Source organism: Ixodes scapularis, unplaced genomic scaffold (genome assembly GCF_016920785.2).
Source record: "Ixodes scapularis isolate PalLabHiFi unplaced genomic scaffold, ASM1692078v2 ptg000065l_1__unscaffolded, whole genome shotgun sequence".
Taxonomy (NCBI): Eukaryota; Metazoa; Arthropoda; class Arachnida; order Ixodida; family Ixodidae; genus Ixodes; species Ixodes scapularis.
In genome coordinates, this window is record NW_024609904.1 from 476,850 (window position 1) to 489,557 (window position 12,708).

The window sequence follows — 12,708 nt, forward strand, 5'->3', positions numbered from 1 at the left end:
TCGGTCGTCGATCACGGGTCCAATATGATATCGCGTGCATATATCTCAGAACGGATACATAGTTACCAACAACAGAAAACGTAACACGATATTCAGCGTTCGTGAAGCAACATGTGGATATCGGTATGCCCACATATATGACATCGCGTGAATGATATCGTAAAACTGCACGAGTTACCACACGGCAACACGCGAGAGGAAGATATTTTAACACAAACGTTCTGGCTTGCGAAAACATGAACATTGATTGACAGTGCAAGTATATAAAGCAGTTGGTACGGCACACAGTAGACACAGTCTTGCATGCTTGAAAAGCTGGATAACCACCAAACCATTCAGAATAACTATCTGGTACACCCGCGACCTACCTTTCAATGAAAAAGTCCATTAACGACGTTCTTATTGAAGTGATCGTTTTACAAATGTTTATTGCAGTCGTTGTAATGCAACAAAAAATGGTTTACCGGTGTTCGAACCCAAATCGAACGCGATCCGTGACAATGTCGGTTCGCAGCGCACGAAAAAATAACGAGGGTGAGTAGGTTTGACAGATCTTACGCGCACATTTCTCGATATTGACCCACCTTTCGGGGTAATCCTACGTCGTTAACAAAATCCACGACCACATGCGAACACATTTCACCAACCACTCTTTATCTTCATCACACCGATTCACACACTGTTAAAAAAAAAGAAAACGACGTGGAAAATACGTGCATTTGCGGCGTCAAACGATACGTTACAGCCTCGTTTTTTGAGAAGTCGTCAACCAGCGCGCGCACCAGCTGGAGTTCGAAGGGAGCGAGCCGAGCCGCCTGACTACGTAGCCGGGCCGCCGAGCCCAGTTGGGCCTGGCCAAACCGCCGTGCCGCCGTGCGCCGAGCATGCGCACTGCTGCGGGCGACCCGTCGAGACGCGAGCATGGCGAGCACGCGAGGCCGACAGACAGTGCTCCTTGCTCGTGAGCTGCAAGCGAAACCAACGCACTTTCAATCGCTTCGAAAGGTACGTATACACGACTTTATTACTTCCAGCATTGAATGCTTTGCTTTGGTATACACTGATCAAAGTATATACCGAAGGACAGAAAAGAGACATGATGTTTTGAAATCGCAGCTTATTTTAACGCTCGTGTCCCATGTTGAATGCCTCTAGCTGTGCTCTGTTGCAGGCGTCATTTCGATTGCGTGTACTCCAATGTAACGTCAGTCAGTGTTACACTCGCCTAGCTTTGCTATCTTCTTATCTCATGTGCGAAATAGACGTAGAAACCAGCGCCGCGTCTCTTTCGGATACCTCTCGAGCGCCTCCAGCCGGGTCCCTATCATTTCGCCGATACTCGTTTCGTGGAATTACGTTTCGTGGACAACTTTTCGTGGACGCACGTTTCATGGACACACGTTTCGTCGACAGTGTGACGTTTCGTCGACAATCGTTTTGTGGACGGCACCACCGTAAAACGTTTCGTCGACAAACTGTTTTCTTTTTTTGCGGTTTTGAAAGGAATGCCGGAAACTTAAGGTACATGCGCTTTTAACGGATGAAAAAGACGATGCCTAGCGCAGTTGCTCTCCAAGGTGAGCAACTGCGCTATCCTCTCGCTCTCATCCGTGCCAGATGGAAAAGCAAGAGCGCGCAGGAATTCGCGCGCGGCCTATTCGGATATTTACAAGTTCCGATGCCCGTTTATAGAACCGAAACTTATTGAAAGAAGAAAAGCGGTGGAGAAAAATATGCGTAGGCACAAAGCAAAACTTCGATCCAATGGTGGGTTGCGGAAAAGGGCGTAAGCACTGTTTTTTTCTCTCTTCATATTGGTTATTTTTAAACAAAAATACAGCTTGCAGCCTTTTATGGCAACATAACAACCCTAATATTTCAATTGAAATTAAGCATGTTCATTGCCCTCAACCCGAAGGAAAAATCCATCAATGTAACCCTGCTTGGCAGTCAATGTTTTCTAGTGGACCGCTGACTGTGCCTGACTGTACGTCAAGCATGTCTGATTGGCCAACAAGTTACTCTGACCGACAGTCAAACTCCAGTCAGACCCCGCTTGTCGGCTTTCTGATGGTTTCCTGGTGGCAGTCGGCCGCCGCGAAATGCCATCAGGATGTCTTGGTGGTGATTCTGACTGTACATCGATTGTCTCTGACTGTACGTCAGAAAGCTTTGACGTGCAGACAGACGTACAGTCAAAGGACGTAAAGTTCGTTCGGATACCACTATTTCGTCAAATCTATGAATACGAAAAGTAATCTATGCACGAGAAAACGATTTCGGGACGTGAGCCCATAAAACCGCTGACGTTAGAGATATGACACGCAACCGACCGACAACCTTGATCAGAAGGCCGCGGAAGCGCCGAACACGACACTTCGCACTTCGCCGACTTCGCTTCGCCCACAGAGGCTTCGCCGAGCTTTCATGAACGATCGCTCTCGACTCGGTTTGTTTGTCCGCTTGCTTTAACCTGTCGATCCTGCCCGGGCTCTACAATGTCTTATGTTTTAGTAGAATTTCTACTCGACAAGACCCAGCCTGTTGTGAGTTCCGACGATGTAAGGGACTTAAGCGGTGTAGTTGAAGACGACAGGGTGTACCAGGTCTACTGGGCCGGTGATGCGCGAACAAAAGGATCGTTCTACGACGCGAAAGTACTCTACATGGCAGGTGAGTAGAACTGAAGTACGGGGAGTGATGTACGAGTGCTTTGCATAACATGCTGACGGCTTAACTGCATTTGCAGCCAAAGCATTTTGTATAAAACGGATAGTCCAATCGAGTTTCTCTAACGGTGGGGCGTAGCATAGTGGTTAGGGTGTCCGATTTGTACGCATGTGGTCGCGGGTTCGATGCGCGTTGGTGCTGCTTTTTTTTTTTTTTTCTCGAACTTTTTGTTTTATCGAGGCATTTGGCGATATTTATGAGTGCGTATAGCTTTACTCTTATATAAATGCTGCCCTTGTTGATGAAATTCCCTTGGCAGTGGCAGTCAGACGTCATCTGATGGACCATCAGATGACGTCTGATGGTCCATCACGTTCCACCAAGGCTGCTGACTGGCAGTCAGTGTCCCAAATTACGTATTTTTGATGGAATTTTCAATTGGGAAATATTCGAAAGGAAAAGTGATGCAGTGTTTTACTGGCTACTGCGACTTATACGTGGCTGTAAACAATGTCAAATAAAAATAAATAACAAAAGTACGAAAACCAATAACACTCGCACTACCGGGAGCACGCTGCCCGCGAGTAAACCTAAAAAAAAAAATTACATTGCAAATGCAAAAAATAATTAAATAAACACGAGAATTGGTAACAGATAAATAAAACAGTGCACAAAGTTTAGTCGTATTGCACAAAGTAAACCATAGTTGATATCGAATCTGCATCTTAATGCATTATATAGCTTCTCTCGAGCAGCCGCTAGAGCACTATATAGCTCCTTCGGAGCAGAGTAGCGCAATCTAGAACGCCGCGTCTCGGCGACTAGCGGCGAACGCCCGGAGGTTCCAACTGCGGTCAGAAATGCATGAAGAACGTGAGAAAATCATTGTTTCTTCAGTATTGTGGGGATTTACGGAATGGCAATCGTTTTTGACATAATAATGAAACATTTGAGAATAATTTGCGCTAAGTTTTGTGCCCCGCAAGGACGTGACGTTTTTTAAAAAAATTGCCTGAGCGGCATCATGCAGCAGACGACACGGCGACGTCACACCATCCACGTGACCCGCTCCGGCCAACCCGAAAAGCCCATCTCCGCTGCGAGCAAAAATCGTCTGCTTCAAACGCCATTGCCTTGGAAATTGCCTTCTTAAAATTTGCACACGCATCCATTATTATTAAAACTTTGATAAAATGTTTAGTACTTTACTACCTTCACGACAGACTAGTTTTGAAAAGTGTGAACTCGCCGTTCATTTTTTAATCAGCCGTGTTGTGTCGATCTCCATATATTTTCCTATAGGGCGGGCCGCCTCCTGGAACCCTGAGTACCACGTGACTCGCGCCGAGCCGCTCTGTCGGCCATGTTGTCGGCAAAACACGGGGTTCAAAGGATTGCGCGACTCTGCTCGGTAAGAGCTATATAGAGCTCTAGCAGCCGCCACATGCAAGGCCTTGGAGGCGGTAGTACCACTAGACGAAATCTGTCGGCAGCAGCCGACTGGTCCTCACACGCGACATTAAATCGTTCTTTTATCGATGCCAGCAGACAGATACCTGGGGCAAGTTCGTAGCTCTTTTCATAAAAGAGCGGCTTCCAAATCTAATGTTTTTTGGTCACATATTGGCTTATCTGCATGCAAAATTTCAGTACAGGCATAACATATGCAGAACTATTGTGCTATTGATTATCCAGAAGCTAAATATGCTAAAGACTAAAAATCGTATGCGGTCTCGTAAGTACAGTACGTTGAATACCCAGTGTTTGGAGGAGAAAACAACCGTGTTTTATTACCGTAAAAGTAAACCACGCGTAGGAAAATGCTCAGTGTCCTTCAAAGTTTATTGGTAGCGGCTAAGTCCAGATGCCAATTAGCTTGAAAACCGATTTTATGCCATTTTCAACGGTAGGAAGGCTGTGTGCACCCGCAAACAGGCCTCGTTTATTCTTTCAAATTTTCTTTAAGAGCTTCAGTGTTTTTACATGTGGACTATCTATGCTATGTTCAGGTGGCTCTCGAGGATTCTACCAAAAGACGCGACGCACGGAAAGATACGCTTGCTCTGGAAATAACCCAGCCACTTTTTCAAAACAGTAGAAGTGCCAGCGGCTAGCTCGCGAAGGGTTGCATTCGATGACGTACAGACGCCTCGATCACGTATATTGCCGAAAGCGTAGCCCTCAAGAGCAGCGCATATTGTTGAATGTTTTAAAAATCTAATTTGAGAAAGGACAGTGGTCACAACAAAACTTTCCGGCTTTGACAACGCTTCCCCAAAGGTTCGGGCAAAGACACGAGCGAAACCATTGAAATCGTAAGTTCCAAAATCAGTACAATCGGCGCCCCCCCCCTCCCCCCCCCCCCCCAAAAAAAAAATAAAAATAAATAAGAATAAGCAAAAAAAAAATTGCGATAGTTTAGGTTGGTGAGGCAAGATGGCTGCGCACTGGTTCGCCATACTTTGCCCAGTCGGCCATCTTACATCCATCCATCCATCCAACACAAGGCCGCGCGCCGCGCAGGCGCAGAGGTTGCGAGGAGGCGCAGCTTGCGGAGCCGGGAGCTGGCAGAGTGAGCTGTCGACGAAACGTCGCAGCATCTGTCGATGAAACGAGCGGGTGCTCGTTTCAACGAAACGATCTGTCGATGAAACATCGCAGTGTCGACGAAACGATTTGTCCATGAAACGTCGTTCGACGAACTGATTGCCACCGCCTGGGTCCCTATCATTTCGCCGATACTCGTTTCGTGGAATTACGTTTCGTGGACAACTTTTCGTGGACGCACGTTTCATGGACACACGTTTCGTCGACAGTGTGACGTTTCGTCGACAATCGTTTTGTGGACGGCACCACCGTAAAACGTTTCGTCGACAAACTGTTTTCTTTTTTTGCGGTTTTGAAAGGAATGCCGGAAACTTAAGGTACATGCGCTTTTAACGGATGAAAAAGACGATGCCTAGCGCAGTTGCTCTCCAAGGTGAGCAACTGCGCTATCCTCTCGCTCTCATCCGTGCCAGATGGAAAAGCAAGAGCGCGCAGGAATTCGCGCGCGGCCTATTCGGATATTTACAAGTTCCGATGCCCGTTTATAGAACCGAAACTTATTGAAAGAAGAAAAGCGGTGGAGAAAAATATGCTTAGGCACAAAGTAAAACTTTGATCAAATGGTGGGTTGCGGAAAAGGGCGTAAGCAAAAAAAAAATTGCGATAGTTTAGGTTGGTGAGGCAAGATGGCTGCGCACTGGTTCGCCATACTTTGCCCAGTCGGCCATCTTACATCCATCCATCCATCCAACACAAGGCCGCGCGCCGCGCAGGTGCAGAGGTCGCGAGGAGGCGCAGCTTGCGGAGCCGGGAGCTGGCAGAGCGAGCTGTCGACGAAACGTCGCAGCATCTGTCGATGAAACGAGCGGGTGCTCGTTTCAACGAAACGATCTGTCGATGAAACATCGCAGTGTCGACGAAACGATTTGTCCATGAAACGTCGTTCGACGAACTGATTGCCACCGCCTCCAGCCCCCTTCCTTCCGGCGTGCTTGCCGCCGCGACCGTTCGAGGCATTGGATTCGCGGGCTCGTTCGAAGAGGCGTTGTTTGAAGCTGACGAGTCGCCGAACTGTTACCGGAGCTTCTCTTTAGGCAAGTCGCGATCGGCGCTCGGCTCTGAGCTCATACTTTTTTTTCTCCCGGGTAGACCATGAGTGCCGACCACTGATCTGTGGTGCCGACTGACGCCGAAAGAAGTTAAAAACGCTAGCGAGTGGGTCAAATTTTTGTGACACCGCCCAACCGCCCTGCTATCGGCTGCACAAAGCACATAATGTAAAAAAGAAAAACAAAAACAAAAAACGCGTTTCTTATTTTTCTGTCCGTCACGTTTCACCTCAATCGACGCAAAGGGAATCGCGGCTGTACGTCGGTTGACTCATTACTGTGCCTAGATTGTAGATTGTCTCACTGCTCTGAAGCCTTTTTTATGTGATCTTATTCTGATAACGTTATATTTTGCTTTTTCTTCTTGGCTGCATACTTCTAGATGACCTTCTACACATCGCACTCCTTGTCGACATGTCGCGGGACTAATTGGAAGTCACTGTTTGCTCACTCCTTGGTGCACATATTTCTTGTTCAACATCAGTTATCTGAAGGAGGCACCATGAAACCCTAAAATTTGTTCAGAGATACCTCAACATACTGTATTAGAGTGCTGTTTTGTGTGTTGTAGTTTCATACAAACCATATTGCACTTTGTAATATACCCTATAACTGTTCAGTACAATTAAAGTTGCAATGAAACATTGGCCACAATAGGGGACTCGGCTAAGGTGGCCGAAAAATTCCCCACATAATTTTCTCCATGCGTCAGTTTGGATGTTGACAAATTTTCTTGTGAATAATGAGTGTTATGCACATATGTTTCTTCTACTTTTGGTACAGGTACTTCAGTTAGATAAGCCCCAGCAAAGACAGCAAGAGTCTCATGGGGCCACACCAAGGATAACAGTGTTCCTGCTCGAGTCCCGGGTCATGTCACCGAACTTCACTGAACATAATGGTACATTCCCTTTCCTTAACTTTTCCCTCTGAAATGTGTTTTTCTGTTGTTGTTTTTGTAAAAAGGGTAGTACAACGTTTAAACACCAAAACATTCCTAAATGGTCTCTGTACCAGACAATAGAGTGTCTTAGGCCCGCTTCAGACGGGGCAACTTTTTGAGCAATTTTGGGGTTGCTGGTGGGTTGTTCCATAGCTTTCCCTAGATCGACACGAATTGCTGAGATCTGGTCTGGCTCGAAACGGACAAGCAACTCGGAGATGTTTGAAAACCCCTGTGGTGGTGATGATAATGACAACAAAGCTTGCATCATCATCATGAAATTTTATTTTCCTTGCTTTATTTAGATGCACAGTTACATAAAAAACATGTTTTTATATCTTTAAACTGTGCTGAGAATACTAACTCGTCTTTTTGAAAATGTTTATTTCCAAAAACGATCCATTTCAAACCAGAACCAAGTCTTTAGCTGTCATTGTCACCACCACAGGGATGTCACGTGAAAATATTGCATTCCTGATTGGCTGCTGCCGCTTCACACTTCTCCTAGTTGCTCGAGTTGCTCGTCCATTTCGAGCCGAACCCGATCTCAACAATTTGTTTTGATCTGGGAAAACCTAGGGAACAACCCGCCAGCAACCTCAAAATTGCTGGAAAAGTTGCCACGTCTGAAGCGGGCCTTAGTAAACTGAAATCGAGGGCAGTGGAGCTCTTAATTCAAACCCACGAGGAGAATTTTTTTTTTGCCTTTTTTTAGTACACACGCACGCACGCACGCACGCACGCACGCACGCACGCACGCACGCACACACAGACACACATATATACATATCAGGGATGGGCAATATTGCAAATACATATATTTGAAATACGTATTTCAAATACATTGTGTATTTTGCGTTTGTATTTAATTACAAATTGGGTAATGTATTTCATGTGTGTATTTAAATATTAAAATGTGGGTATTTCAAATACAATTGTAATTATATACAATTTTGTGGGCGAAAATGCATCCCTCAAATTTATTGTCACGACTCAATTTGCTCACCTAAGATGTGTTCAGAGTAGGAAGAAAACTACGTTCTGCACCGAATGCAGTGTCTCTCAATCAAGCACAAACGTTTAGTGATTTTATGATTACGGTGCTAGTCCAGGGCAAGAATAGTGACGAAATCGACGTTCACTAGCGGACTGGCTAAATAAGTGCCTGTGACCACTTGTGATGCTTTCCAGCCTGATTTCCATCCATACTTTTGCCTGGAACATTCTAAATGCGCGGGCTGTCCAGATTTTCGTAACTGGTGCGAGTTGCAACAATAAAAAATTCTTTAGATAGTGCTGCGCGTCTTGGTCGTCTCGGTTCTTTGTTGGTCTATAACAAAATGTAATCGACAAAAAAAAAAAAGCTGTTTTGAAGCTCTGTACTTTTTTAACCTATTACGTCCAAGCTGATTACATTTTTTGTGATTATATTTCTATAATATTACTAGAGCCTCGCACACTAACTCCCGAGTGTGCGATACAAAATTAAAATGAGATACCCAGAAACCCGTTGCAGGTGCCCTGAAGTCGCTGACGCTAATTTTGAGGAATGTATTTGGGAGAGACCAAACACATTTGGTTGTATTTGTATCTTGTCCTTAAAGGGATACTGAACCAAAAAATTTAGTGTCCATAATAAGTGGCGCACATTCTTTCTACGAGCCAGCAGCAGCCGGTGTGCGTGAGCACACGCAACAAAAATGACGTCAAAGACCTCCATTCGCGGTTAAAGGGGTACTCCGCCGTTTTCTTCATAGTCCCCGATTTGCCTAAAAGCTTGCTAGACACACCAACAAACATCGCTGAATAGTAACCCAAATATTTGGACAAAATAACGTTTTTTCGTGCAGTTACGGAATTTACAATTTTGGACCTCATCGTGTTTTTCAAAGTGAAAAGCTCTACGGGCAACATTGAAAAAGTGACGTCTTGGTTGGGTAGGAGTTCACTCTTTGGGCTGTAGACTTTGTTCACATCTGATTACAAACAGTTTCATGGTGTCAAATGAATGCTTTGGAAGGTCGCTCCAGCCCCCGCGCAGCAGCACGATACAAATGCTCGGCATAGTTCATATTTAGACTGCCTGCTCGAACCGCAATCCAGCCCAACCGTGACGTTCAGGGCAATGAAAAGCGCGGGTATATTCGAATCTTCGTTTTGGCGTCGTTTTCATTTGCCGATTTCACAAAAACTATTCTGAATTTCGCGATACTAAATAGCATACCGAAAAGAGTAACGGACGGCGATTTCGAATATATGGTTAGTTGGGGTTGCTCAAAATATCGCCGGAGTTCCCCTTTAAGATGACAGTGAAATCTATGGGCTTCGGGCCAAAAGAGAATAAAGACAAGTTTTTCATCTACACAGTGATGTCTGGTGTAACAGGTAAGCGATTAGTTGGTCTAACAAGCACGTAGCTGTCACTTGTAGAGATGAAAAGCCTGGCTTTAGTCTCCTTTGGCCCGAATCCCACGCATTTCACTGTCCTCTTAAGCGAGGATGGAGGTCTTTGACGTAATTTTCGTTGCGTGTGCTCGCCCACGCCGGCGGCTGCTGGCTCGTGGAAAGAACGTGCGCCACTTATTATGGACACTAAATTCTTTGGTTCAATATCCCTTTACATTTTTTTTGGAAATGTAATTAGATTTGAAATTAAATAGATTTTTGACGAAGTATTTTGTATTTGTATTTCAATATATTTGCATGTGTTTTGCCCATCCCTGATACATATATATATATTTATACATGTGCATATACATGTATATGTTTTTTTTAGTTTTAACGTATAGACACATGATTTGCACACTAATTCACATTCAGAAGTGCTTTTATTCACACTCTGTGGCTCCCTAGTGTTTGCAATAGCTTCTTGGTGAGCTATTGCGAGCTCTGCAAAGGGACGGGCATCTTCCCACCCTTTGCAGGCTGTAAAGCTGTAGTGCACAGCTCTAGCAGGTCGCACCTCACACACTATCTCCATCATGAAGCATAGGTGCTGCATGAGTCGCATCACACTGTAAGGCCATATATGGCCGGGTCACAGCACCTGGGACCATTCGTCACTGCACTCAGGTATGGTATGGTGGCATGGTCGGGGCATGAAGGAGGGGTACAACTTGTAAATGCTGATCTTCATCACATTTGAAACACATTTTTTTTTTTACTTTTGTGTCGAGTTGTCAGTCTTTTAAGGGTGAGGAAGCAAGCAGCAGCGAGAGCAAGAAAAAACAATTAGAAGCCACTCTTACTGAGAATCTATTACGGGCACTAGGAAGCCGCCGAGTATAATTAAAATGCTTCTAAAGGTGAATTAGCATATAAATTATGTGCTAGTGCCTCAAAAATTGAGAAAAGAAAAACAATTTAGATTAGGAGGACTTAAAGGACTTAAACCAGAACTACACAGTCTGTAAGTTTAAAATTTGACACCTGAAACCACTCGGCCACCACACAATTTTATTTCCAGGTTATTCATCGAGGTATATGAATTTTGTTTGCAGCTGTCAGCTGCAAGAGAGATTGCCTTATTTTCGTTCACTTTACTATTCCCACGAAATATGACAAGTGACCAAGAATAGAACCTCATTTGTCGGCCGAGGCACTGTGCTTGCACACGACAAACTAGCCTGTCTTGCTGGGCTCATATTTTGTTTCATCACCCGTTTAGGATTCTGTTGTGGCTCATCAAAAGAAGAAAAAAAAAACTTACTAAGTATGACTTATTCTGGTGTGCAAATACCTTTGGCAGTAAACTCTGCTAAATGGGGCAAAATATATATACTTTTTTTTAGCAAATATGCATTGTTTTAGCAAAATGAGCTACACTATTTAACTAAGGTGAAACAGAACGAGCCTCTCCACCTGGGTCTGTTTTTATCTCTCGCAGACACTATTTCCTGCTTTTTGTGGTTTGTATCAGGTCCGGCCAAAGCATCTGTGTTAGACTAAGACTGGGTTCTTTAGGATATGTGCAGGTATTCTTCGCAGCAAATGGCTGCCAATCAGGAACACGTGTTTGTTCTCGGCCACCAAGAGCAAGTATTTTCAAGGTGAGTGATTGATGCCTATCTGTGTTGTGTGTTTCATTCCTCACAGGCACTCTATTTCCTGTCTTTATAGTGGTCTTGTGTCAGACTTTTGTGTCTGTCTGGCCAAAGCATCTGTGTTAGACTAAGACTGGGTTCTTTAGGATATGTGCAGGTATTCTTCGCAGCAAATGGCTGCCAATCAGGAACACGTGTTTGTTCTCGGCCACCAAGAGCAAGTATTTTCAAGGCGAGCTATTGCCCGCCTATATGAGTTTCAGCATTTGTCAAGGAGCGCAAAATCAAAGCCCGGGGGTTGGCCATTGCAAAAATGTTGACTCGGAAGCGCATAAGGAGGAAGCTTTACAAAAGTATCCACCTGCCTCTACAAGTGAAACCAAAACTAAAAATGTGGGTTCCATTTGAAAAAAACAAACAAAAAAAAAAACATTGTTGGCCCGAATTAACTTGGGGGCGGCACGGAGCAAACAAGCCACGCTACGAGTATGCTTGGTTCAGGCTTTTGTCGAAGTGGTCGATGACTCTGTGTTTTGTAAAAAAAATCGTTTTTTTTCTTAAAGTGTGGTGGTCGAATATTCGGGGATGGGCATTGAGTCGGGGTGTTAAGGTAGAAATTTCATTCACATGCCAGGATTCATGTGATTGTCCGCCTAGCGAGGGGGACAAGGCCTTCAAAAGTTTAGGTTCGCAAAAGGGGTGCGTCAGTATTGACGCCTCATTTTATATCATGCATCTCATTTCAGAACGCACTATAAATGACATGCCTGAGATTTGTTTGGGTGTAAGTCCTCTCAGCAAGTATATGGTTCTGTCTCAAAAAGGTCTGATCTGATGTTGACCGCACGTCAGGTCTCCACCGATGATTCATCAGGATGAGACCCAACCGGGACACTAGGGAGGAACGGCTTAAGCAAGGGAGGCTACATATACGACAGCTTCTTGCGGACAAGAAACGAAAATAGATAGATGGTAAGTGTTTCATTTGCTATGCCTTTTGGCGTGTACATTATGTTTGTTATGTTTCAAGATTCCTGCAGAGTTCAATTTCAACTATTATAAAACACCGAGCATGCGCCCAGATCACAGAAGCACCTACTCTCTGATTCGGAACGATCCGCAAATAAGCAAAGGGCATACCAGACATACCGGTTTTGAGCCATGCTCAAAATATTAAAGACCGACGACCAGTTTGCGCTTTCCACTTTTCCCTCGCTTCCTTCTCTCGGCTCTTCTACCCTGTCCACCGTTGCCCGTTTCCTCCTCCCCCAGGGGGAGAAGGATCTTCTGCCTTGCAGAATCTCGTGTCTGGTCGTCGGCCTTTAAGAGAACACATCCAGCGCCAGGTGCTGTGGCGTCTTTGCCACAATGGCGCCGGTTGCAGAGCTGACAGACT

General features: G+C 45.0%; 1 long non-coding RNA gene across 1 annotated transcript; it reads left to right on the forward strand.

Moving 5' to 3' along the window:
* The first annotated feature begins 921 nt into the window (after nt 1–921).
* LOC120849336 lies at nt 922–11,264 on the forward strand. Its single transcript, XR_005717906.2, has 3 exons — nt 922–1,005; nt 7,110–7,227; nt 11,233–11,264. It is a non-coding gene; the product is annotated as an uncharacterized LOC120849336 (long non-coding RNA).
* The last annotated feature ends 1,444 nt before the right edge of the window (nt 11,265–12,708 follow it).